Genomic DNA, 27725 nt, shown 5'->3' with positions numbered 1-27725 from the left:
AATGAAGAAAAACGTGAATGATGAGTGCTCTTAATGGCTCCATTAGTTTGTAATTTTGTGTAATAATTCTAGCTAGTTGCCAAATGATGGTTCCCACAAGGTTAGGTAGCTCACATGGGCTGCTAAGAGCAGATTTTTATGTGTATATACCAATAGTAAATACATCTAGAAGCTACGTATTCTACGAGTACATGTACGGGTACATACGTGTAGAATTGTTGATGAAAATGAATGGGAATGTAATTGTAAGTATTTTTGTTAACCGGAAGTACTTTGATATATGTCTTGAAGTCTTTCAAAAGTGTTCAAATACTTTTAAATACATTACATGTATATACATTTTAATGAATTCGTTTAGCCATCGATAGTCGTTACATGTAAGTGTTGTTTTGAAACCTTTAAGTTAACGATCTCATTTAATGTTGTTAATCCATTGTTTATCATATCAAATGAGATGTTAAATTTTTGTATTATCATGTTAACATGATATATGAATATATCTTACTATGATATATATACATTAAAATATCGTTACGACGATAATCGTTACGTATATGTCTCGTTTCGAAATTCTTAAGTTAGTAGTCTTGTTTTTACTTATGTAGTTCATTGTTAATACACTCAATGATATATTTAATTATCATTTTATCATGTTATATATAGTATAACAATGTATTAATATGCTTCATATATATTTAGTAAGACGTGGTTATAACGATAATCGTTATATGTATCGTTTCGAGTTTCATACGTCAATAGTCTCCTTTTTAAGTATATAACTTATTGTTACTATTTTTAATGAGATACTTGATTATCATTATATCATGTTAAACATATATATTTATTCATTTATGTATCATCATGTCATATACAACTTATAGCGTTCGTGAATCATCGGTCAAACTGGGTAATCATACGTTTACATAATTTCCGTTTCAATTAACCAAGTCTTAACAAGTTTGATTGCTTAACATGTTGGAAACATTTAATCATGCAAATATAGTTTTCATTTAAATATATATTCATAGAAAAGTTCGGAAAAGTTCGGGTCACTACATACGATACATATCTGCATCTCTTATTAGTATGCTATTTCCAACATCTATGTTGCACATTAACAAATATATAAACCTTTATTAACATCATCCAATGTATGACTTTCTAGAGTCAAACATGTCATTATGTGTGGTACCAAATTACATGATAATTTGTTGACCCATTTCCCTTTACGACCAAACCATGACAATTGGTAAAAAGACACATGATCGCTGTTAGCACCTGGATTCACACGTATGTAATGGAAAAAGTTTGGCCCTTTTGACAAAAATTATGATAAGAAATCAGGAACAATTATAAACTAAAAATGTATCATTAAACTAAACTCAAATGCCATAATAATATCATTCTTAATTTCTGCAATTTTGTATAACATTAAACTAAACTCGAATGCCATAATCATGTTATCGATTTCAGCTTCTTACTTTCATATTCTTCTTCAAACATATTCACAACCACATTAAGTTGCAAACATCCGTATCTAATATCTCCTTATGATTAAAAATAATTATGTTATAACTCAAGAAGGTATGTTCCATCAACTGTATACCCAACGATTAGGTGCAGGGCCCCGCAATGTATGCACATGCTCGCTCATCAGTATCTTTCAAGAACATCTATCAATTTAGAAACTAAGACATGAGAACAAATATAACCATAAATATATTTTGTGCTCACTTGCGGGAAGTGCAAATCATTGCGAGACGGTCGAAATACGGTTGGTGTATAACTCAATGCTTTATCTGCACCCTTATTTGCTCTAATTGTCCCCAAATAATCCATTACACAAGACTCTGTTAGAAATAGGAGGTTATGTATATTATTTGTGGAAGAGAGGATTGATGATTTAGAAGTTTTATTGATCTTGAAAGCTTTTCTTTTATTGCTTATTGAATTGCTTTGTTGCTTGATTACAAATGAGGGGTGAAACCCTCTATTTATACTACTCAATGGAGTAGTCTAGAACTCTCCATCATCTACTAATATCTAGATATTTTCTAAGTATTATCTAGATATTTCCTAAATATTATCTTAGATATTTTACAAGATGTTTCTACTCACTTTCACTACTAGATATTACAAGAAGTTTCTAGATATTGGACTACAATCTTGATCCATATATTTGTATACTTGCAAGCCCATATCCAAAACACATAGCCCAAAATCAAGTTTAACTTCCAACAGCCCCCCTTAAACTTGATTTCGTCACTCCGAGCATATTCCGTAATCTCTGAAACGTCTCATGTTTTAGAGGCTTTGTGAAAATATCAGCAACTTGGTCAAGTGACTTCGCGTACTTTATCTGCACCTCTTTATTTGTAACACACTCCCTGATGTAATGGTATTTCGTATCGATGTGCTTGCTTCGATCATGGAAGACTGGATTCTTTGCTAGAGCAATCGCAGACTTGTTATCCACATATATCTCCGTAGCTTCCTTTTGAAAAAACTTAAGCTCATTTAGTAACTTCCTGAGCCATATTGCATGACAGGTGCACGATGTTGCTGCTACAAACTCGGCTTCACACGTTGACAGAGTCACAATGGGTTGCTTCTTCGAGCTCCATGTGAACGCCGTATCTCCCATATAGAACACGAAACCACTCGTACTCTTACGATCATCTTTGTCTCCAGCCCAATCACTATCACTGTATCCAACTAGCTTGAAGTGCTCAGAAGGCGAATAAAACAGGCCATAGTCAATCGTACCTTTGATGTAGCGAAGTATCCTCTTGGCCGCCTTCAAGTGATTTATTGTAGGTGCTTCCTTGTATCGACTTACTAGTCCAACTCCGTAGAGAATATCTGGCCTCGTGCAGGTTAGGTACCTCAGACTTCCAACCAAACTCTTGTATTTTGTTGGGTCCACCAAGTATCCTTCATCATCTTTTGACAATTTGAGATTGCAATCCACCGGTGTATTCATTGACTTGCAGTCATTCATCTTAAACTTCTTGAGCACCTCATTCGCATAACCTTCTTGGGATATGAATATTCCTTCTTTCTTTTGTTTTACCTCGATCCCAAGATAGTAAGCCATAAGTCCAATGTCGGTCATCTCGAACTCCCGAACCATTGCTTTCTTGAACTCCTCAAACATTTTAGGATTACTACCGGTGAATATCAAGTCATCCACATATAGGCACACAATCATAACATCTCCATCATTGCTAACTTTGGTGTAGAGGGCATGCTCATGGGGGCATTTCGTAAAGTCATTCTGCTGGAAATACTTGTCTATCCTGCTATTCCATGCCCGAGGCGCTTGCTTCAACCCGTATAAGGCCTTTTTCAATTTTAGCACCTTATTCTCTTGGCCTTTCACGATGTATCCCAAAGGTTGTTCTATATAGACTTCTTCTTCTAAGTGGCCATTAAGGAACGCAGATTTGACATCCATTTGATAAATCTTCCAATTATGTTGAGCCGCAAGTGAGATTATCAATCTTATAGTTTCTAGACGAGCGACGGGAGCAAATACCTCGTCATAGTCTATGCCGGCTCGTTGACTATATCCCTTCGCCACCAACCTTGCCTTATATCTTTCAACTTCACCTTTGGAATTCTTCTTGGCCTTGTACACCCATTTTACACCAATAGCCTTATGTCCCTTTGGTAGTGTGGCAAGATCCCACGTATTATTCTTCTCGATTGCTTGAATCTCTTCGTCCATAGCACATTTCCACTTTTGGCTTTTTGTTGCGTCTTCATAGCTTATTGGCTCACAATCGGCAAGAAGGCAGAACAATGATAGATCCTCCATAGGCTGTGTTACCTCGTACAACTCCTCAATGCTCCTTGTGTGATGTTGTAGCCTACTTGATTCTCCTCCTGATGTTGGTGTCACTTCATTAGGTGTAGTGGTTGGAGTATGTGGAGAGTGCGGAGATGGTGTACCAGAAGGTTCTTGAACTTCTAGATATTCTTCGTTCTTTGCAGTACTCTCGAATGGATAAGGGAGAAAGTCGTAGTTCTCCTCTTCGGGAACATTCCAATCCCATGTTGCTTCTTCATCGAACACCACGTCTCGACTTGAGATTACTTTACCATTCTTGGGATTGTATAGCTTGTAACCCTTCGAACTTGAGTCATAACCCACGAATATGAGTTTCTCGCTTTTATCATCGAGCTTCGTCCTCTTCTGATCTGGCACATGAGCATATGCCACACTTCCGAACACTCGAAGGTGTGAGATGCCGGGCTTCCTTCCACTCCAAGCTTCAATGGGCGTTTTGTTCTTGACACTTCTAGTGGGCGAGCGATTTGATAGATAGATCGCACAGTCCACTGCCTCAGCCCAAAACTCCTTAGGCATCCTTTTGCTCTTTAACATACTCCGGGCCATATCAAGAATGGTCCTATTTTTTCTTTCCGCAACACCATTTTGTTGAGGTGAATACGGAAGAGTTAGAGGACGTCGTAAGCCATTGTTGTCGCAAAATTTCTTGAATTCCTTAGATGTGAACTCTCCTCCACGATCGGATCTCAACGCCTTTATGGTGAGACCACTTTGATTCTCCACAAATGCTTTAAACTTCTTGAACATTCCAAAAGCTTCCGACTTCTCTTTTAGAAAATAGACCCATGTCTTTCGACTAAAATCATCAATGAATAGAATAAAATATCTATTTTTACCAAAAGACGGTGGGCTGATGGGTCCACACACATCCGTGTGAATAAGTTCTAGAGGTTTCTTCGCTCTACTAGAAGCTTCTGTTGGAAAACTGTTTCGGAAGTGCTTTCCTAGAAGGCATCCCTCACATATTTGATCCGGATGATTAATTGGAGGCAAACCCTTCACCATTCCTTTACTTGATAATAATTTTAACCCTCCAAAATTTAAGTGCCCGTATCTCATGTGCCAAAGCCAAGAATTATCTTTGAAACATGCTTTTAAACATCTTGGAATGTCATGTTGAATATTTAGCATGAACATCCTATTCGTTGACATTGGCACCTTAGCAATCAAACCTCCTTTTTGGTCTCTTAAAGAAAGAGTACGATTTATCATGTGAATATCATAGCCTTTCTCTAAGAGTTGTCCAATACTCAGTATATTCGTCTTCATATTAGGCACATAATACACGTTAGAGATAAATTGATGCCTTCCATTTTTCAAGCGGATGAGAATCTTACCTTTGCCTTTAACCGGGACTTTAGAGGAATCTCCGAAGGTGATATTTCCACTAATTACCTCGTCTAACTCCACAAACATGTTTTTGTCACCGCACATATGGTTGCTTGCACCCGTGTCGAGATACCATAAATTTGATTCTCCGTTATCTTCACCTTTGCATGCTAGTAACAAAGTGTTTTTCACGGCTTCGGTATCTTCTTGCACTAAATTTGCTCTTTCTTGCACGTAATTGTTTGACTTCTCGCATTCCGAAGCATAGTGGCCAAATTTATGACAATTATAGCATTTGGTTTGAGAATTGGCATACCTTGGCCTTCTACTTGTGTAGCCTCTCCCGCGACCTCTTGTCGGGTGAAAATTTTGACTTCTTTCTTCATTTCTGTAAGAACTATAACCTCCACGTTTGATATATCCTTGTCCTCGTCCTCGGCCACGTACTTGACCACGACCTCGTTGACTCGTTTGATGAGTCTTTTCACTGCTCTCTTCCTTGAAAGACAGTTTTGCTTGTAAAGCTTGCTCCAATGGCTCCTTATTATTCTTATTGAACCTCTCTTCATGGGCTTGTAGTGAACCCATGAGTTCATCGATAGTCATTGATTCTAGATCTTTAGATTCTTCGATGGCTACGACTATATAGTCGAATTTTGAATCTAATGATCTCAGAATCTTCTCAATGACTCTTACATCACTTAGAGTTTCACCATTCCTCTTTAATTGATTGACAATCGCCAAGACTCTTGTAAAATAATCGGAAATTGATTCTGAGTCTTTCTTATTTAAGGATTCGAACTCACCTCGTAGTGTTTGTAGTCGAACCTTTTTCACCTTTTCAACTCCCTTGTGAGAATTCTCCAAGATCTCCCATGCTTTCTTGGCGGTGGTTGCACTTGCAATTTTCTCAAAAGCTCCATCATCTACACTTTGTTGGATGATGGAAAGAGCCTTTTGATCGTTCGTCTTCATTAATATTTTCTCCTTGCCGAGAGGACCTTTTTCTGCAGGTTCCTCATAGCCTTCCTCCACAATCTCCCATAAGTCTTGTCCACTTAGGAAGGTCTTCATTTGGATGCTCCATCGATCATAATTATCCTTTGTGAGGCGAGGAAATGTGATGACATTGTTGGCCATCATCTTGTCGAACCAAGCTCTTGATACCAATTTGTTAGAAATAGGAGGTTATGTATATTATTTGTGGAAGAGAGGATTGATGATTTAGAAGTTTTATTGATCTTGAAAGCTTTTCTTTTATTGCTTATTGAATTGCTTTGTTGCTTGATTACAAATGAGGGGTGAAACCCTCTATTTATACTACTCAATGGAGTAGTCTAAAACTCTCCATCATCTACTAATATCTAGATATTTTCTAAGTATTATCTAGATATTTCCTAAATATTATCTTAGATATTTTACAAGATGTTTCTACTCACTTTCACTACTAGATATTACAAGAAGTTTCTAGATATTGGACTACAATCTTGATCCATATATTTGTATACTTGCAAGCCCATATCCAAAACACATAGCCCAAAATCAAGTTTAACTTCCAACAGACTCGATATCCTCTTCTGAAAAAACCCCGACAATACTCACCTATTAAATAGAATAACTCTACATCAATATCATACACAAGCTGATAAAAATTATTATACGAGACAGTAATACGCACCACCATGTTGTCACTAACAAACTGGTTCATCACTGCATTTTTCCCAGTTCAAATCCGGGTGCCGCCTCATCAACAAACGAATTTACAGTCCGTCCCCTTTAACCACTCGGGCATCGACCCAGCCTCTAATTTATTTTAGACGTTCCATAAGCCACTTCCTTTCGTTTCCCACTTTTCAACAAATTAACCTTAAATATCATTATCCAGCAACTCTATATTTCATAAATAAATAAATAAATAAAAAACTCAAACTCAAATATAAATATAAATAATCTACAAAATCAAAATCAAAATTATAATACAAATCCAAATGACATTCAGCTGAAATAGTAACAAACTATTTAGAACAAAAAATTAATATGGAATTCAGAATCAAAGATTAACAACATATTTAAAATTAAACGTACCACTTATCGATTTCGATTTTCGATTTCATATTCTTCGTAATGAATAAACTCGTGTAATCCCATGATTTGAATATATTGATTATTACTCAATATCGATTGATAATTTGAATGGATTAGAACGGCTGGTTATACATTTTTTGGGAGAAAATTAGGGTTTTTCCATGTAGTTTGAACGTGAATGAATGAATATGTAAAGAACCCATATTTTCTTGCCTTCATCCCGTGTTTTTCTAATTATAAGGGTATTTTAGTTATAAGACAATTATTATAATGTTGATTAAAAAATTTGAATGGTTTAGAGGTAGAATTTTAGATGATCTATTTATTGTTTTGTTATTATAATATAAAAAGAGATAAAGAGATTTTTGAAAGGTAAGACTTCTAAGATTTTTTTGTTATTTTAAATATTTCTGTCATTAGTATTTCCGGATTTGTAGATTTTTGTTGAACTTATTTATATCAAGCACCTGTATGGGCATACGCAAAACACAATTCTAGGTACCAACCCGACCCTTATTGTTTCGGTCTTGTTTTCAACCCGAAGAACCGATGCGAGATTTGTTCGAAACTAAAATAAATATGCCGGAAAATCAAATGCAGTTTCCATTTTTGTTTGTTAGTTGGTGACCTAGCAGCATTTGGGCACGAGCCGCACGATTGACATAAATCGTCATTTCACTTGTAATTTCTTCTTTTCTTATTCTTCTTCAAAGATCAAAGGTACACAATCGTGCATTGATTCATCAATTATACATCAGTGCGGTTTCACTCTTTTCCATAAGTTTTAATTTTGAAATGCTTAGGGTTTATCATCGTGTACTAATTGTTTGATGTAATCATTATTGTATCCGTACTATCGAATGATTGTTATTATATTTTAAGTTGCATAGCTAAGCCATCTGCGATGGTCATACGAGTGACTATAATTTGAAGTTTTTCCTTTTTAGAACATTTTTATACATTTTTATTACTATCTTAAGTTCTTAACTAGTTAATTAGTTTCCTTATCACTAATTTTGGCTGTAATTTTGGCTGTTAAATATAATAATTTGTTTTAGGTATTTATTCACTCTTATAATGCTTGCAAAATCATGACCACAGTTAGTTAGAAATAGAATGATTGTGTCAACTTTGTATCCTTAATTTAGTTTGCTACATATTAAAGAAATCACAGTGTTTTGATTATGATTTGGTAAACACCATAACCATAAATTATTAGCTTGCTAAAAGAGTACTCAAGTTTGCAAACAAAGGTGTATTACTTAGCCACACCCACTAAAGTGGGAAAAATGTATTGATTTTTCCTGATAGCCTGATGTTAGGAAAAAACAAATTTTGCCCAATGGACCCCTGAGGGGAGACATTTGATGATAAGAACAATCATGGTATCAATAGTTGGGTTTGTTTGCATGTTCATCAATAGTAATCATCTTTTTATGCACGTAGTTGATTTGAATTTCTGCACGTGAACTGCAGGTTATCATTCGTTATATCAAAGAAAATGGATTTTGATCATAAAAATGTTAAAGTAGCGCTCGATGAAGATAGATTGAGCGGCTTGCCTCATGAGCTTATTCATCAAATCCTATCTCGCTTTGACACTAAATTTGTGGTTCAAACGTGTTTGTTGTTGTCTCCAAGATGGAAGCTTATCTGGACATCGATGCCCTCTCTCAAGTTTTCAAGTAGCGAATTTAAAACTTTACCCAAGTTTGCAAAATTCGTGAAACATGTTCTTTCTCAACGCAACCATCAAGTAGAAGTTTCTTCTGTAAAACTAAGATTCTATGGAGCAGCTACTCAGGTTTTTGTGAGAAAGATTGTAAGTTATGCGTTTTCTCACAACGTCCAACAACTAACTGTTGTTAGTAGTCCCACAAAGCACCATGAATTTCCTCCTTGTCTCTTTAGCTCTGAGACTCTTAAGCATCTCACCTTTAGAACCTACATTTGTTCGCCTTGCCTTGCCTTACACCCAAAAAACCATGGAATTTTCCAGCTTTAACGACTTTGTATCTAGATGAGATTTCGTTATGTGATGATCGACGTGAATCCCTTGATCTTTTCTCCAAGTGTGTCAACTTAGAGAACCTCACTTTAGAAAGAATTACGGTCAAGGCTAAGGTTTTTGACATTATCACCCCTCGACTCTCTAATCTCATACTTAGATATATTGGTGATAGAGACTCAAATGTTATCAATGTGATTGCACCCCAACTTGAGAATCTCACTGTAATTAATTGCTCAATGAGTTACTTGAATATCCCTTCAGGATTTTCGTCATTCTGCTACGAAGGTTACAATCCTCCAAAGTGGTATAAAAAATGTTTTCGTTCTGTGAACAAAGTGAGTGTCATTTTGTCCATATATTGTTCAAAAAAGCCATATAAACAGGAAGATGCTCATGGTGTTATTAACATGCTTCAACAGCTCCATAGTGCCAGATTTCTTACGCTTAGCTTGGACATCATTGAGGTACAGTGATGTAGTATTAGCTATGGTGACATGTAATTGTCTGATTATTCTTACGTTACATGACAGTCTGACACCCTTTTCTTAGAGGAGGTAATTACAATTAATCATAAAAAGTAGATCTTTATGCACAATTATTTCCATATTCATCTACCAACTATAATGGGTGGTTTTGATTAGCCATGTCATAATTTTTTTTGATAATTTTTGAACATGCCTTTTCAAGGTCTTATTACAACTTTACATATTATTTATATGTGCAGTGTATTTCCTCATTCCCGGAGTTACTGTCTGCTCAGCCTTCGCCCTTTAGAAACTTGATTAGGTTGAATATAGACTCTGGCACGAGGGATACGTGCAAACTTAAAATGTCAACTGAAGCTAGAAATTTCCTGCTTGAGAACTCCCCAAATGCCACATTCATCATGAAGGTACTACATTCTAGGTAGTTATATTATATCGAATGGAGGTAGTGATATTGTTGTTAATTTGGTTGCAGGAACTACCAACTGAAGCAATGAAAGAGAAAGAGGTTAGGGAGAAGATAAAGGCAGACATTGAAATTGTTATGAAGGAACTACAAGCATCTCTAGAGCAAGATAATATACTTACTGAGAGAACTGAGGCTATCGATAAGAAAAAAGTAGTCATTGAAAACATTATGGATGATATACAAGTACAGAAGAAGAAAAAAATGATGCAAATTCAATCTGATGATAGGGGTGCTCAAATAGAGGAGATAGTGGCTAAGTTGGAGACACAGTTGACGGTTAGTCTGAGTGAAATTGTGGATATGTTTGGTGAAGCAGTTAACGATCTCGAACTCTTGAATACAAAAAAGGAGCAGGTCGTTTGTTTAATCGATAGGTTGCCTAAACGATTTAGGAGACATATGGAATCACGCTACTCTCTCCAGCTTCAACAAGCTGAAGCACATGAAGAAGCCTTGATTGCTCGTCAGGCCTCAAATAACGATTTCATAAAAAGAATTTTTGATGTGTATAAAAACATCAAGGTCTCAACATCTGAAGATGTTTCTAGCAGCAAACATCCACTGCCATCACAAACATCATCTTCAGCAATTGTAAGTTTTTGATTCCATATTTGACTGACTTTCCATAGTTGTTACAGGTGGCTAGATGAGTGGGTTATGAGGGTTTGGTTGAATCAGTTCATTTAATAGTCGTAATCCAAAATATGGTTTTTAGAAATGTTTAATGTCTGCAGGTTCCTGCACCCTCCACATCAAGTATTAACCAAATGCCATGAGGTGTGAATCACCTGCCCTGCCCAGGTAACTATTCTTCTATACAACGACTACTTGCCTGCTTATTCATTAATCTAACTATCAACCATTGTATTGTTTTAGAACGTAATCCGCTTATGTAACTGTCTCATTCTTTCTCTTCAATTAGTATTCTCTAATGTCAGTTGATGTACATAGATGTTGCAGTTCTAATTTATTCAAAGCATTCACAATAATTTGGGGGAGTATCTTGAACTCAAATTTGATGACCTCTAAATATTTAAAATGATTGGTAGTACACAATTAAAGTGCTAAAAAACTTGTGTACTTACAGTCACAGTGTCTTTGAATTTAATTTGTTGCTTAAACTCTGCAAAGTTAGCTGCTTTTGGTTTCATTGAATCTGATTGAATGAATTGATTTCATATGCTTTTATAGTTGTGTCGTTATTCTAACCCAATTTTTTGCAGATCATGCCTAACTTGAAGATGGTGGCTGCTAAAGAAAGTGTCAACTTGAAGATATTTGTACTTATTGGAGTAATGATTTTCTTTTTCTTGAAATGTTAGGTTATCGTTGTTAGACGTTGACTTTATTTACTTTGGTGTCTTGTAACTTTTGCTATGCCCTTTACTTCGAATTGTTTTATGATGATGTCCAAGGGAGTAATGATTTTCTCTTTCTTGAAATGTTAGGTTATCTTTGTGACTTTATTTACTTTTGGTGTCAATATTCTCCTTTATATTCACTTCAAAGTACTGCATCCTTGCTCTAACTCTTAGATGATCTACAAATTTGAAAGCTGATTTTTATTTCACTATTCATCATAAATCATACAGTAATAATGTGTCCGATGATTCACCGTAATGTTTTGATAAAGGGATTAAAAGTTTTGGAAACACAACCCGACCGCTAGATGTGTCTTAATTAACATAGCGGGTATTTGGATAAAAAAATTGAATAACAACTACGTTTATGTTCTACACCCTTTCTGTCAACACCATTTGACCAAGCAAGTTAATTTTTTCTACTGATATTATTGTGACCAGTATAATCTATTGGAAGTGTACAAGAAGTTGTGACTGGTGTGATGTTCGGCATGGTTCTAGTTAACATCTTTGTTTACAAGTTGTGAATGTTGAATAATATTTGGAGTTGGTGAAATTAGGAAGCTAAAAGTCTTATTTGTAACACACAATTACATGCCAATTTAGAATTATTCAAGGTAGTAGGTGTTTACCATCAACCATATTTGACAATATGCTCACCTACTCTCATTCTCTTCTAATATGAATAGAGATCAATGGAAGCACATTCAAATCATCCCAACACATTCTTCCTTCTTGTGTTCTAGTAGTCTAATAGAGAATTAGTAAGTGATAAATCTCCTAATTACAAGAGATATAAAACTTGGTACTTATCCTTGTAATTAGAGAGAATTGTAATTCCTATTATTCATATTAGTGAAACGTTTCTTTCCTTACCCGTGGTTTTTACCCTATTGGGGTTTTCCACGTTAAATCTTGGTGTTCCTTTATCGTCATTATTTCAAGTATTACTAGCGGTTTGCTATAATTCGGTGTCACTTTTCTCAACAAGTGGTATCAGAGCTAAGGTCTAATATCTAGTGTGTATTAATCTACTTATCGTATGCTTTGTGGTTGCCACGGGAGTGGATCGTCCACATCAGAAAATAAGTAAGATTATTTTTACTCGATAAAAGTTCCCGGGTATTATTTAAAGAAAAATAATATTGCCGAAAAGAAGATTGTAATTATAGCAATGTCTACAAAATTTGAAAATGAAAAATTTAACGGGAGTAATTTCTCGTTATGGAAATTAAAGATGAAAGCTATCCTGAGAAAGGATAAGTGTTTAGCGGCCATCAGTCAACGACCATCCGAGTTGACTGATGAAAAATGGGAAGAGATGGACGGCCAGGCTATCGCAAATCTTCATCTGGCACTAGCAGATGGCGTTTTGTCTAGCATTGAAGAAAAGAAGACTGCGAAAGAGATTTGGGACCACCTCGTAAAATTGTACGAGACCAAATCACTCCACAACAAGATATTCCTTAAGAGGAAACTTTATGCGCTACGCATGAATGAATCTACTTCAGTTAATGAGCACATTAATTCTTTGAATACTCTATTTTCTCAACTCGCTTCATTAAGTTGCAATATAGAGCCAAAAGAACGTGCTGAACTTTTACTTCAGAGTCTACCTGACTCGTATGATCAACTCATTATTAACTTAACCAATAATGTTCTCCCGGAGTATATAGTCTATGATGAAGTTGCGGCTGCTATTCTAGAAGAAGAAAATCGGCGCAATAACAAGGAGGACAAACAGGCCGGTTCACGACAAGTGGAGGCCTTGGTGATCTCAGGAGGGAGATCAACGGAACGTGGCCCAAGTGGGAGTCACAATCATGGTAAACCGAAGTTTAAAAAGAAGAAGACCTATACATGCTACAATTATGGCAAGAAAGGTCACCTGAAGAAGGATTGTCGGAGTTTAAATAACTCAAATCCTCAAGGAAATATTGCAAGCACTTTAGATGATGGGACTGCTTTGGTTAGTGAGGCAGTGGTAGCAAATGAAGGCAGAAAGACATTTTTTGATGTCTGGTTATTTGACTCGGGAGCTACTTTTCACATGACCCCTAGAAGAGAATGGTTCAAACAATATGAACGTATCTCAGGAGGATCTGTATACAGTTGCAATGATCATGAACTAAAGATCATTGGAATTGGAGATATCATTCTGAAGATGCACGATGGTACAGTTCGTACTATTCAAGGTGTACGACACGTGGAGGGTTTTAAGAAGAACTTATTGTCTTTAGGACAACTGGATGATCTTGGTTGTAAGATGGTGATACATGAGAAGATCATGATAATCAAGAAAGGCACGGTTGTACTTATGAAAGGAGAAAAGGTGGGTGCTAATTTATACATTCTGAAAGGCAAGACGGTACAGGAATTGGAAGCATCTGTTGCTTCGAATAGTCCAAGTGATAAAGTTGCTATGACATGGCATCAAAAGCTTGGACACATGTCTGAGCAAGGTATGAAGATTCTTGTTGAAAGAAATCTTATTCACGGTCTTACAAATGTATCGCTACCTTTCTGTGAGCATTGTGTAAACAGCAAGCAGCATCGCCTGAAGTTTAACACATCAAATTCTAGAAGTAAATTGATTCTAGAATTAGTTCACTCTGATGTGTGGCAAACACCAGTTCAATCCCTAGGAGGAGCAAAGTATTTTGTATCATTTATTGATGATTACACTAGGAGATGTTGGGTGTACCCAATCAAGAGAAAGGCAGATGTGTTTGAAGTTTTCAAAGTTTACAAAGCGCAGGTTGAACTTGAATCTGGTAAAAAGATCAAGTGTTTAAGGACTGATAATGGAGGAGAATACACTGGTGATGAATTTGATAAGTTCTGCAAACAAGAAGGTATCAAAAGGCAGTTCATGACGGCATACACTCCTCAACAAAACGGAGTGGCAGAGCGGATGAACAGAACCTTATTAGATAGAACAAGGGCGATGTTGGCAACTGCAAGCTTGGGGAAATCATTCTGGGCAGAAGCAGTAAGTACTGCCTGTTACGTGATAAATCGGTCACCATCAACTGCAATTGAGTTGAAATCGCCGATGGAAATGTGGACTGGAAAACCAGTTAATTATTCTGACATTCATGCATTTGGAAGTCCTGTGTACGCAATGTACAATTCTCAAGAAACGACAAAGTTGGATCCGAAGTCCAGAAAGTGTTTGTTCTTGGGGTATGATGATGGAGTTAAGGGGTATCGTTTGTGGGACCCTACTGCCCACAAAGTAGTCATCAGCAGAGATGTTGTCTTTACAGAAGAAAAAGAACTTGAAGATGTCAGCACTTCAAAAGAAACTATACCGATACAGGTGGGTAACGAATTTCATAAAGATTCTTCTGAAGCAGTACTAGAGCACGATGAAAATCAAGTAGTCGTTGATGAAGCTCCAGCGACTCGTATTTCTAATCGGGAAAGGAAAAGTCCAGGGTGGCACTCAGATTATATTATGGAAAGCAATGTTACATATTGTCTTCTAACAGAGGAAGGAGAGCCAACAACTCTTCGCGAGACACTAAATCATTCAGATGCATCTCAGTGGATGACAGCTATGCAGGAAGAAATTGAAGCTCTTCATAAAAATAAAATATGGGAACTTGTGCCATTGCCAAAAGGTAGAAAATCTATTGGAAATAAATGGGTGTATAAGATCAAGCGAAATGGCGATGATCAAGTGGAGCGGTATCGTGCAAGACTGGTGGTTAAAGGATATGCTCAGAAAGAAGATACGGACTTTAATGAAATATTTTCTCCTGTGGTTCGACTTACAACAATTCGAGTAGTTCTAGCGACGTGTGCTACATTTGATTTGCATCTAGAGCAGTTAGATGTGAAAACTACATTTCTTCATGGAAATCTTCAAGAAGAAATTTATATGCTTCAACCAGAAGGTTTTGAACTACAAGGAAAAAAGAACTTGGTTTGCAGGTTAAAGAAATCTCTGTATGGTCTCAAACAGGTGCCGAGATGTTGGTACAAGAGATGTGATTCTTTCATAATGAGCCTTGAATATAACAGACTTTATGCAGATCCTTGTGCATATTTCAAGAGGTTTGGGGACAATGATTTTGCCATTTTGCTGTTATATGTAGACGACATGTTGGTTGCAGGCCCCAACAAAGATCGTATTAATAAGCTGAAGGCTCAATTGGCTAGGGAGTTTGAAATGAAAGACTTGGGTGCCGCAAACAAGATTCTAGGAATGCAAATTCACCGAGACAGAGATAATAGGAAGATTTGGCTTTCTCAAAAGAATTATTTGAGGAAAATCTTGGAGCGTTTCAATATGCAAGATAGTAAGCCAATCTCAACCCCACTTCCTACTAATCTCAAGTTATCCTCCGTTATGTGTCCTAGCAGTGAAGACGAGAGGAAGGAGATGTCTCGAGTACCGTATGCATTAGCAGTGGGAAGTTTAATGTTCGCAATGATATGTACAAGACCAGACATTGCACATGCAGTGGGAGTAGTTAGTCGGTACATGGCGAATCCTGGTAAAGAGCATTGGAATGCGGTAAAGAGGATCCTTAAATACATCAAGGGAACCTTAGAAGTTGCATTATGTTATGGGGAACCGAAATTTATTGTCAAAGGGTATGTTGATTCAGATTATGCAGGTGATATCGATAAAAGTAAATCTACCATTGCATATGTTTTCACACTTTGTGGTGGAATAGTAAGCTGGGTTTCAAAACTGCAGTCAGCTGTGGTGACATCAACAACAGAGGCAGAATATGTAGCAGCTACTCAAGCTACTAAAGAGGCAGTATGGTTGAAAATGTTGTTGGAGGAACTCGGGCACAAACAAGAGAATATCACTCTATTCTGTGACAACCAGAGTGCCTTGCATCTTGCAAGAAATCCGGCATTTCATTCAAAAACAAAGCATATACGAGTTCAGTATCACTTAGTTCGTGAGAAAGTGGAAGAAGGAACCGTGGATATGCAGAAAATTCATACTGATAAAAATGTGGCTGATTTTCTAACAAAGTCAATCAATCGTGACAAGTTTATTTGGTTCCGTTCCTCATGTGGCCTAGCGGAAACGTAAGCAACATCATTGGCAAGGAAGGATTATCGTGTGAAGATTGATTGAGCTTCAATTAGATCTTCAAGTGGGAGATTGTTGAATAATATTTGGAGTTGGTGAAATTAGGAAGCTAAAAGTCTTATTTGTAACACACAATTACATGCCAATTTAGAATTATTCAAGGTAGTAGGTGTTTACCATCCACCATATTTGACAATATGCTCACCTACTCTCATTCTCTTCTAGTATAAATAGAGAGCAATGGAAGCACATTCAAATCATCCCAACACATTCTTCCTTCTTGTGTTCTAGTAGTCTAATAGAGAATTAGTAAGTGATAAATCTCCTAATTACAAGAGATATAAAACTTGGTACTTATCCTTGTAATTAGAGAGAATTGTAATTCCTATTATTCATATTAGTGAAACATTTCTTTCCTTGCCCGTGATTTTTACCCTATTGGGGTTTTGCACGTTAAATCTTGGTGTTCCTTTATCGTCATTATTTCAAGTATTACTTGCGGTTTGTTGGTTTATTTTGGCTAGTAGAAGATATGTGTATCCCACATAGGTGGGAGAAAGATGTGAGGGGTGAGTGACTTGGTTATATAAGAGGGGCTAAGTCTTCATTCCAAATAGCACCAATCAATACGCTTTAAGTATTTGATTATTTCTTTCTTTCTTACCCTTGTTTGAAAGTTGTATTAGTTAAATATTTTGGAGAGTGTAGTTGGCTTAAGAGAGTCGTCTATATCATTGTAACAATTTGTGATATAGTGTATTTTTCTCTTTGGGGGCCGGTGGTTTTTCTCCTGTTTTGGAGTTTCCACGTTAAATCTTGTGTTGTGCATTGTTTTTATTTCTTTACTATTATTGTTGGGCTGGGTGGTGGGAATTAGTGAGACCGTAATTTCCCAACAACTGGTATCAGAGCGTCAGGTTTGACGGGGGTCTCGGTTATAGGAGTCGGAGTATGCTCTGTGGTTGCCACGGGAGTGGATCGTCCACATCAGAAACGAGTTCTATTGATCGTATAGGGTATCTGGTTAGACAATATTTTTTCTGATTCGTAATAATAGTTGGATTTGTTAGTGGCGAGTTGTGGATTTCCGATTTAAAGGGTCCTGGCTACCTGCTACATCTTTTGGCTATTCGAAACGTGAGCAAAATCAGAGAAAGTTGTTGTCTATAGGATACGGATACGATGTCGAAGTTCGGTCCAATGAGGTTTGATGTAGGGAAATTTGATGGGATGATCAATTTTGGCTTATGGCAGGTTCAAGTCAAGGATGTGTTGATTCAGTCCGGTTTACACAAGGCTTTGAAGGGTAAACCCACCCTTGTTCCTGGCAGTGATTCTAGCAGTAAGTTCGATGAAGAAGAATGGGATGATATGGATTTGAGGGCAGCAAGTGCGATTCGTTTGTGTCTTGCAAAGAACGTGCTTGCAAATGTGCACGGGTTATCAACGGCAAAGGAGCTTTGGGTTAAACTAGAGCAGTTGTACCAGGGCAAGGGCATCTCAAATCGGTTGTGTCTTAAAGAACAATTTCATACTCTGCGTATGGATGGGGGTTCAAAGATTTCAGATCATCTAAGTATTCTTAACGGTATTGTTTCAGAACTAGAGGCTATTGGAGTTAAAACGGATGATGAAGATAAAGCTTTGAGGTTGATATTATCTTTATCATCGTCTTATGAACACATGAAACCTATTTTGATGTATGGGAAGAAAACTCTGAAGTTTGAAGACGTTACTAGCAAGCTCCTATCCGAGGAGAAAAGACTGGAAGGTAACGGGGTCTCGTCATCAGGAGATATGATAGTGTTGTGTTCGGATAGGCAGAAGAGAAACTCTAGAAAGAATCTGACATGCTGGAAGTGCGGGAAGACTGGATATGTAAGGGTTAATTGTCCCGGTGGAGCTAATCCGGCAAATGGCTCCAAAGACGCTAACATTGTCTCCGTTGTTACGGAGAGTGACGAATTCCTCTGAAGTCACGTCATCCTCATGGTGTGTCCGCGCCACCGTGGAAAGGGATGTTCGTTAGCGGTTCCACAATTACACATGGGCATTGGTTTGGCGTTGATGCAGGCTGTGTGGTGGAAACTGATGTTGTAGCTGATGGGACTTTCGGGAAAGCCAAACAAGGAAGTTGCACCATAAAGTTTCAGCTGGTTGTTCAACAACATGTGCCGAGGTAAAATGCTTGGAATGTGATATTCTAAGTGCTATACTCTTAATGGTGGAGTATGATAATTCTTGTTAAGAGTTATGATTGTCTGTGATGACAATGATTGTCGGTTTAGACAATGTTCGATGAAGATGCAAGTTTTGTCTCTTGGGAGATAATGTCAACGGCATGAAGATGAGGATCTTGAAGTTGTCGTCGAGGAAGCGTCTACATCGGTTATCTTCGCAATGTGGAAGTATGGTTATCTTCTTCTATCTAAAAGGTAGAGATTTGTTGGTTTATTTTGGCTAGTAGAAGATATGTGTATCCCACATAGGTGGGAGGAAGATGTGAGGGGTGAGTGACTTGGTTATATAAGAGGGGCTAAGTCTTCATTCCAAATCGCACCAATCAATACGCTTTAAGTATTTGATTATTTCTTTCTTTCTTACCCTTGTTTGAAAGTTGTATTAGTTAAATATTTTGGAGAGTGTAGTTGGCTTAAGAGAGTCGTCTATATCATTGTAACAATTTGTGATATAGTGTATTTTTCTCTTTGAGGGCCGGTGGTTTTTCTCCTGTTTTGGAGTTTTCACGTTAAATCTTGTGTTGTGTATTGTTTTTATTTCTTTACTATTATTGTTGGGCTGGGTGGTGGGAATTAGTGAGACCGTAATTTCCCAACACAGTTTGCTATAATTCGGTGTCACTTTTCTCAACAGTGAAAACTTCAAGAAACAAGCCTCGAGGACAACAATAATAACTACGACGATTTGATTTTATTAACAATAAGAAGTGGCTATCGTCGTCAGCGGAAAGTTTATGCAGTCACTTATGTTTGTTGAGATGCTGTTAGCTACCAACAATTTCGATGAATCAACAATTTCGAACATTATTTCGTTGAAACCTTCGGTCAAGGATTTCGCGTTTGGAGAACAAAACGCTAGAGTTAATTTGGCGGTTATCTGATGTTGGGCCTACTTTTTATCTACTTGTGGAGGAGGTTGCACGCTTGTGTTTTTGGGCTATAAATATTCCCAGCAACCCATACCAATTAATTAATTACTCGTAGTTTTTTAGAGTTAGTTTTCCTTTTATTTTAATTTAATTACATTTAATAATTATAATAATAATAATAATTAATTCCCTAATATTTTCTTAAGGTTAGCTTTTATTTTTATTATTCTTGTTCCTGGAGGCTGACGAAAGTCGCGTCAGACATAAATTCAAGGGGTTGCTTCATATTTTGGCATCTTGTTCCGCATTATACAATTGGTAATTTTTATTTTAATTATTTGTTTTATACAATGATTAATTATTGGTGCTTGTGTAATCATTGATACAAGTTCAGATATGAGTAGCTTAATTTTTTTGTGCATTTGCTTAGATATAAAACCCTTGATGTTGGATTGTACAATTTTTTCATATTACAATGTTTAATTGATTGTTTAAATTTTGCTCAACCAAAAGATCTGTTGTTGTGGTTTATTTTGGTACTTTAGTTCAATCAAATAGGTTATTGAACGGTTAATGTGAGTTAATTCGTAATATATAACTTGTGCTTTAACACTTATAGTGATCTAGACAATCACACAAGTATTTCTAAGTGATTAGGGTACGAATGAAGTTGGTGAATGGATGGTATTTTAATTTCACAATCATGTAGTCGCATTCGAGTGATCGGCGTGGTTTGGATTTTATGTGAGTAAAACCAGGTTGAGTCTACTTTTTATGATCACATTTAGTTTGGTTGATGTGAGTTATCGGATCTTATTAACTAAGGTTTTGTGAATATCGACGGGTAGTCATAAGACTATATATTTTATGAACATTAATTGGTTTAACGCAAGAACAATCCGCATAAATGTCTAAGTGAACGTGTTCTCTCTCATTGGTTATTCGTTTACTTTAATTATTATTTTGTTTATCAATCAAAACTCCGTTTACATATTTAAATTATTATTGAATAAATCCTTGAATACTAAACTCCTTGTGGAACTAACCAGTCTTAGTGTTAAACTGTCACCCACGATTAGGATTAGTTGCTTATTTGTGTGGAGTAATTGTTAATAGTATTTCTTGTTTAATTTATAAGTTAGATTTATCACATCAATAATACTCATAGTTTTGTTATCCAAGTAATTATGAAGTTATACATTGTGAACCGCAGGTTATCCTTTGTTGTATCGAGCAAATGGACTTTGATCATAATCATGTTAGAGCAGCGCTCGATGAAGATAGATTTAGCGGCTTGCCTCTTGAGCTTATTATTCAAATCCTCTCTCGCGTTGACACTAAATTAGCTATTCAAATGTGTTTGTTGTTGTTTCCAAGATGGAAGCTTATCTGGACATTATTGCCCTCTCTCAACTTTTCAAGTATTGGAATTAAAAGTTTAGCCAAGTACTCGAAATTCGTGACACATGTTTTGTCTCACCGCAACCATCAAGTAGAAGTGTCCTCAGTAAATCTATGTTTTCGTGTAGGAGCTACTCAAGATTTGGTGAGAGAGATTGCAAATTATGTGATTTCTCACAATGTCCAACAACTAATCCTTGATATTAGTTGCCAGAACGAATTTCTTCCTTATCTCTTTAGGTGTCAGACTGTTAAGCATCTCACTTATAGAACCTTCTTTTTTGGTCCTGACATTACACCGAAAACACCATGGGATTTTCCAGCTTTAATGACTTTGTATCTGCAAGATATTTGGTTGTGTATTGATCAACGTGAATCCATTGATCTTTTCTCCAAATGTGTCAACTTACAGAACCTCACTTTAGAAAGTGTTACGGTCAATGCTGAGGTTTTTGAAATTATCACCCCCCGACTTGCTAATCTCAGACTTAAAGATTACAGAGGTTCAAATGTTATCAAAGTGATTGCACATCAACTTGAGAATCTCACTGTGATTTATTGCTCAGTGGCGTACATGAATATTCCATCTGGATTAGCGTCATTCTGCTATCAAGGTTTCTATCCTCCGCAGTGGTTTAAAGAGTGTTTTAATTCTGTGAACAAAGTACTGTCAGTCTGTCCATGTATTCTCCAAAAAAGCCGTATAAGCAGAAAGATGCTCGTGGTGTTATTAAGATGCTTCAAGAGCTCCATAGTGCTAGATTTCTTACGCTTAACTTAGACATTGTTGAGGTACATGACAGTCTGACACCATTTTCTTATCTTAAATTATTATAGTTGATAATTACAATTAATTGGAAAGAGAAGTAGATCTGAATGCAAATTATATCCATATTCATTTATAATGGGTGGCAAGGTTTCAAAAATCGCTACTCTACTCGGTCGGGAACTGGCAACTTGGAGAGTAACTGGAATGTCCTACTTATACCTTTAAATAATTAATTTCAAAATTATATGTGTAAATATACAGAAAATCCATAAACATGAACGTTAATATAATTGTCTAGAAACGTAAACATTATCTTCATTTGTTAAAAACTCTTAAAGTCTAGTTTAATTTCATTTTAAGATGTTAGACCAATATTGACTTTGACTGATTTTAACTAACTAAATCTGACTTTGACCAACATTGACCAATTAGTTACTCGGATTTTGGAAACTCGGATCGGCCGCTTTAAAATAGAGTAATCGCCTAATCGGGGAGTAATCGGCATTACTCGGAGAGTTTTACAACACTGATGGGTGGTTTTGATTAGCTGTTTCATAACTGTTTTTGGCAATTTATTAACATTTAAACATTTATTCAAACGGACCAGATGGCCTGAAATATTGTATTTAACAAGCAGGGTGGTCAGCCGCGCGTTGCGGCGGCCACCCCTCGTTTACATAAAACTTTTTTGTAGCATCCAATTATATATTCTAATAAGAATATATTAAAGCAAAACAGTTAACGTAACCTATAAGACAATAATTTGTTTTAACATATTAAACATCTAATACAATTGCAAAGAAACATATTATTGCAAAGAAACATATTGTTATATATTACTATATGGGTTGTAACAAATTAATTATCCTGAGCTGTCCAAATTATGTTGTATAATATTTTTTTTAGATGTATCAAATTAATTGTTATAAAAAATTACTATATAACATGTAAATAATTTTTTATACACGTAATAAAAATTACTCCATATAAATTATAAGAATGATTTAATAAGGTTTAAAAATTCAAGTTAGAAAAGAATGACCAAATTTTGATGTAATTTTTAATTGTAATTGTAATGTAACAAAAAAAAAAAAGAAAAAAAAATCACTAAAGAACAAACAAGTTACTATTGAGAAATAGTAACCATATTTGTTTAATTGTATATATACAAGCAGGGTGGTCAGCCGCGCGTTGCGGCGGCCACCCCTCGTTTACGTAAAACTTTTTTGTAGCATCCAATTATATATTATAATAAGAATATATTAAAGCAAAGCAGTTAACGTAACCTATAAGACTATAATTCGTTTTAACATATTAAACGTCTAATACAATTGCAAAGAAACATATTGTCATATATTACTATATGGGTTGTAATAAATTAATTATCTTAAGTTGTCCAAATTATGTTGTATAATATATTTTTTTGGGGATGTATCAAATTAATTGTTATAAATATGATGGCAGTGCGCTTCAGACCGATTGCTGGTAAAAATTGTACGTTCGAAAATATGATGCGAGTTAATTTGTGTAGGTGTTGTCTTTTTATTTCGCTAGAAAAATGAAAATATTCGCGTTCAAAGTTTTGGGTGGGTTTATGAGGTTTTTTAGATCTAAAAGCTATGTGCGTAGGTTCTAAAAGCTGCGTTGCCAGAAGTATGGAGGTTAGAGTTGGTGGAACAAAGACGAAAATAGTTAAAAAAAAAAAAAACACACAAAAGGACAAAGGAGTTACTATTGAGGAATAGTAACCCCTTTTGCTCAATTGTATATATTATTAATATTAATTATTAATATTAATGCATAATGATTTCGGCAAGAGAATGCATTTACAACTTGTGTATTTATATGCATAACAATCTTTATATGTGCAGTGTATTTCCTCATTCCCGGAGTTACTATCTACTAAACCTTTGCCATTTAGCAACTTGATTAGGTTGAATGTAGACACCGGCACGAGGGATACATGCAAACGGAAAATGTCTACTAAAGCAAGAAATTTCTTGCTTGGGAACTCTCCAAACGCCACATTCATCATGAAGGTATTTTATCTAATACTTTCCATGTATCGATTTTATTAATAATGTTTGTGATTTTCATATGTACCAGGGTTCAGTTATTCTAACAACTCGTACATTCTATGTCGTCCTTAGCATCCTAACGTTGAGACTCTCAATTTCTTATGACAACTTGAAGCTTATATGTTGCCTCTTGTTTGTTGGTTGACATTTGAGAGCGGTTCTTTTGATTAACAGCTAGCTTGCATTCATATCTGAATCTTACAGGTTGTGGACCAAATGCCAAACTGTATGAACCATTTGAATTGTAGATTGTTTCAATGGTCCATTTGTCTCATTAACAAGAGTAGAACTAGGGATAAGTTGTCTCAAGATAATGGAACTACAATGTTGTTGTATTGTAATTCAATATTATCACGTTTTTGAAAAAGAATTCATAGCAGTTCAAGATAAATCTTTGGTTACGTATCCGCATTCCATAGTTAACGTTGCGTAGTTACATGAAGATTTTTCTTAGTTTGTTAGAATCTGCTGCAATGTTGATATATTGATCCCATGTCCCTTTATAGGCAGACGTGGGATTATGTTTATGTATATACTGAAATCAATGTCTCAGTTCTATCTTAAAACCAAATTACTTATTTACATCTTTATAACTCAACGAGAACCAAAGTTATAATTGTTGTGTAGCAGATGATGAATTTTTTTTTTTTTTTTTTTTTTTGAACAGCTGTAGCAGATGATGAATTAAAACGTTGTAGACTACAGAGATAATTATTAGCTTTAACATTAATAATATTTAGCACTGTCTTTATAGATATTTGAACCCATTATGTATTTTTTCTTTTCCGCATGACGAACTAAAAACCACAAGATCTCCCATGTCTTAACTATGCCCTTATCTGATATTTGTTTGCTTTTGAATATCTTGGTTCAAAGATAGTGGATTTGATATGAGTTATAAATATTGGATGGATGGAGCAAGTGATATTCTTGTAAATTTGCTTGCAGGAACTACCTACGGAAGCAATGAAAAACAAAGAGATTATGGCCAAATTAGTTGTAGACATTAAAGATGTTATGAAGGAACTACAAGCATCACTAGAGCAAGACAATATAATTGTTGAACCCTTGATTTCTAAAAAGGAGCAGGTCAGATGTTTATTGGATAGATTGCCTAAACGGCAGAGGAAACAAATGGAAGCACGCTACTCTCTCCAGCTTCAACAAGCAGAAGCACTGATTTCTCGTCCCGCCTCACATAGAATTGTTCTAGAAAAAATTGGTGGCGCGTTTAGGAAAAATGGGTCTTCAACATCTGAAGATGTTTTCAGCTTCAAACATCCCCTGCCATCACAACCATCATCTTCTTCAACAATAGTAAGTTTTTCATTCCATATCTGAACATGTTGCTTTTGTGATTAAACTATGCAAGCTTAGCTGCTTTTGGTTTCATTCAATCTATTTGAGTGATTAATTTTATATCGAACCATATTCTTTGCAGATCATGCCAGCTTGATGATGGTGGTTGCTAATTATAGTGTCCTCTTTGGAGTAACGTGTTTTTTAATGACAATGTTAGGTTGTCATTGTTAGACCTTGACTTTGCAACTACTCACACACTCATTTTTGATCCACACACATAAGTTACTATTATATCCTTACTTACAAATAATGGAAGTTCAACTCTCTAGACAAACTTAGGAATATAATTGTTACTTTTATGGTAAAAAGTGTGTATGAATCAAAACTGGATGTGTAAGTATCACCTCCCTTATTGCAACTTTTTGTGGATCTTACTTTTGGCGCGATCTAACTTTTGCCATTGCTTTTAGTTCTAAGTGGGTTATGATGACTATCATTAACACTTTTGGTGCCATGTAACCTTTTTCATGCTTTTGGTGCCTCGTAACTTTTGCCATGATTTTGGTCTCAGACATCCTGCGTTCGACCTCACCCGTGGGGGTTTTACCACACGCGATCCCGAATGGATTCGCCCTGGGGGTTTCCGCATGAGGGGCGATAGGAGTATATTGGTTTGTCCCAGAAAATGATCGGGTGTGTGGGTTCCGACAATGCTTTCGGAACCCTGTACTCTTAACCTCCCTTTTGAAAAATTATTTCATTTTAAGGGTTGCATTTAGAACTTGTGTAAATTCGGAGGTGGTTTTAAGAGTAGTGATATATTATTCTAATTAATTAATATTCTACTGATAATCGAAATGAGAATAAATATATATAACATGTCGCAAATATGTTTTTTAACGGTTGTTAGGAGTCACTGACACGGATCGAACGCTATGTCGACACCCATCCACCTGATCATATCCTTGGTAGTTGGTACGAATCATTATAATCATATCACCCCTCAGGAGGAAACCCACACGATGAATCCATAAGGGCATCACGTATGGTAAAACTCCTCTGGTGAGGGCAGAATGCAAGACGTGCGCAACCTTGGAGGCCCATGAAAGGGGCGGGTAACATGTTAGAGATATGTAAACGTGACTAGAGCACAAAAAGTGGTGACACGTCCAATTTAATATTCAATTTAGGATTTTTTTTTTTAAAACTTTAATGGTAATAAATGAAGGAGTGGTTAAAAAATGTGCGCAGATCAATAATAATAGTAATAGTAATAGTAAATAGTAAATGGTAAATAGTAATAGTAATAGACTAATAGTAATAGACTAATAGACTGATACTAATAGTAATAGTAATAGTAATAGTAATAGTAAATCTAACTTTCAAATTAAGACTTTGCGAGTGAATTTTGAAGAAACTTCGAGTTCCAAAAAGAGAACTCTTATAACTTTGTCCAACACTTGCCACACTCTACCTTTAGCTATGTTTATAAATGATCTCGTCTTTCCACACTCCACCAGTTGCCATTAATTAGTCTATCATCATATCAAATCGGTTCATTACCTATTGTTCGAGTGTGAAGTGGCTAAAGACTTGTGGCGAAAGGTAAGATTATGGGTCGATGTCTCTTTACCGCAGTTTTCAGGATGGACGGAGTGGATTGCTTGATTTGAAGATTGTCGTGTAAACCTCGGCAAAAAAATCGAGAGTGTATGTCCTTGTCGTGTTTTCGGAAGCAGTCGGCTCTTTCAACAAATCCGTTTAAGCGATGTATTTTATTTTATTTTATTCAGTTCGTCTTTTTTCTTTTAATTGCTATAGAAGTAGAGGCAAATTGAATGTAATTTAAAATGATTGGCGATTAAATCCATTTTAATGTGGTTCTCCGGTCTACTCTAGCTTCTTGCTAGAGTAACCTTTGGTTTTTGAGAAATTCTAGAATGACAAACATTTTATACCAACACTTTTATACAAACTGACATGGCATGTGACTTGGCATACCATTAATTCAACTAACCTAAAATAAAATAATTTCTCCTTTTTCTATTTTCACTAATCGAAGTCTGTTTCTTTTCCATATACGCATATACACTCTTCAGTATCACAATCCATAATTAACATCAAATTTGTTTCACCGAAAATTATTTTGTTAAATTTGTGATAAACGATGATGCTTAACGATACCTTAATTTGTTCATCAATGGAGACTTTAATTTATGGTGTTGGAAATTTTCTTCTGGGTTTTCTTCACGGGGCAAACTTTTCAAACTTTTCAAACTTAATTTGTTGGAAATTTGTTCATCGATTCTGGGTTATAAGGATATATTACGAATCATCAAACTTTTCAAACATTACGAATTACCTCTTCGTTTCTTCGTTTCTGTACATCAAACATTATCATCAAACTT

General features: G+C 35.9%; 1 long non-coding RNA gene and 2 pseudogenes across 1 annotated transcript; 2 read left to right on the top strand and 1 right to left on the bottom strand.

Moving 5' to 3' along the window:
• Positions 1-6747: 6747 nt before the first annotated feature.
• Positions 6748-7531, bottom strand: LOC139846638 (uncharacterized). Its single transcript, XR_011759118.1, has 3 exons — positions 7271-7531; positions 6864-7075; positions 6748-6787 (listed from the first exon to the last, which is right to left on the bottom strand). It is a non-coding gene; the product is annotated as an uncharacterized lncRNA (long non-coding RNA).
• A 1240-nt stretch (positions 7532-8771) lies between these two features.
• On the top strand, positions 8772-11557 carry LOC139849984 (putative F-box/FBD/LRR-repeat protein At4g03220; annotated as a pseudogene).
• An 8454-nt stretch (positions 11558-20011) lies between these two features.
• Positions 20012-25650, top strand: LOC139847773 (putative F-box/FBD/LRR-repeat protein At4g03220; annotated as a pseudogene).
• Positions 25651-27725: the final 2075 nt, after the last annotated feature.

The sequence above is a fragment of the Rutidosis leptorrhynchoides genome, chromosome 5 (assembly GCF_046630445.1).
Source record: "Rutidosis leptorrhynchoides isolate AG116_Rl617_1_P2 chromosome 5, CSIRO_AGI_Rlap_v1, whole genome shotgun sequence".
Classification (NCBI taxonomy): Eukaryota; Viridiplantae; Streptophyta; class Magnoliopsida; order Asterales; family Asteraceae; genus Rutidosis; species Rutidosis leptorrhynchoides.
Note: the sequence above shows the minus strand (reverse complement) of the source record. Positions and strands in the feature narration are given on the sequence as shown.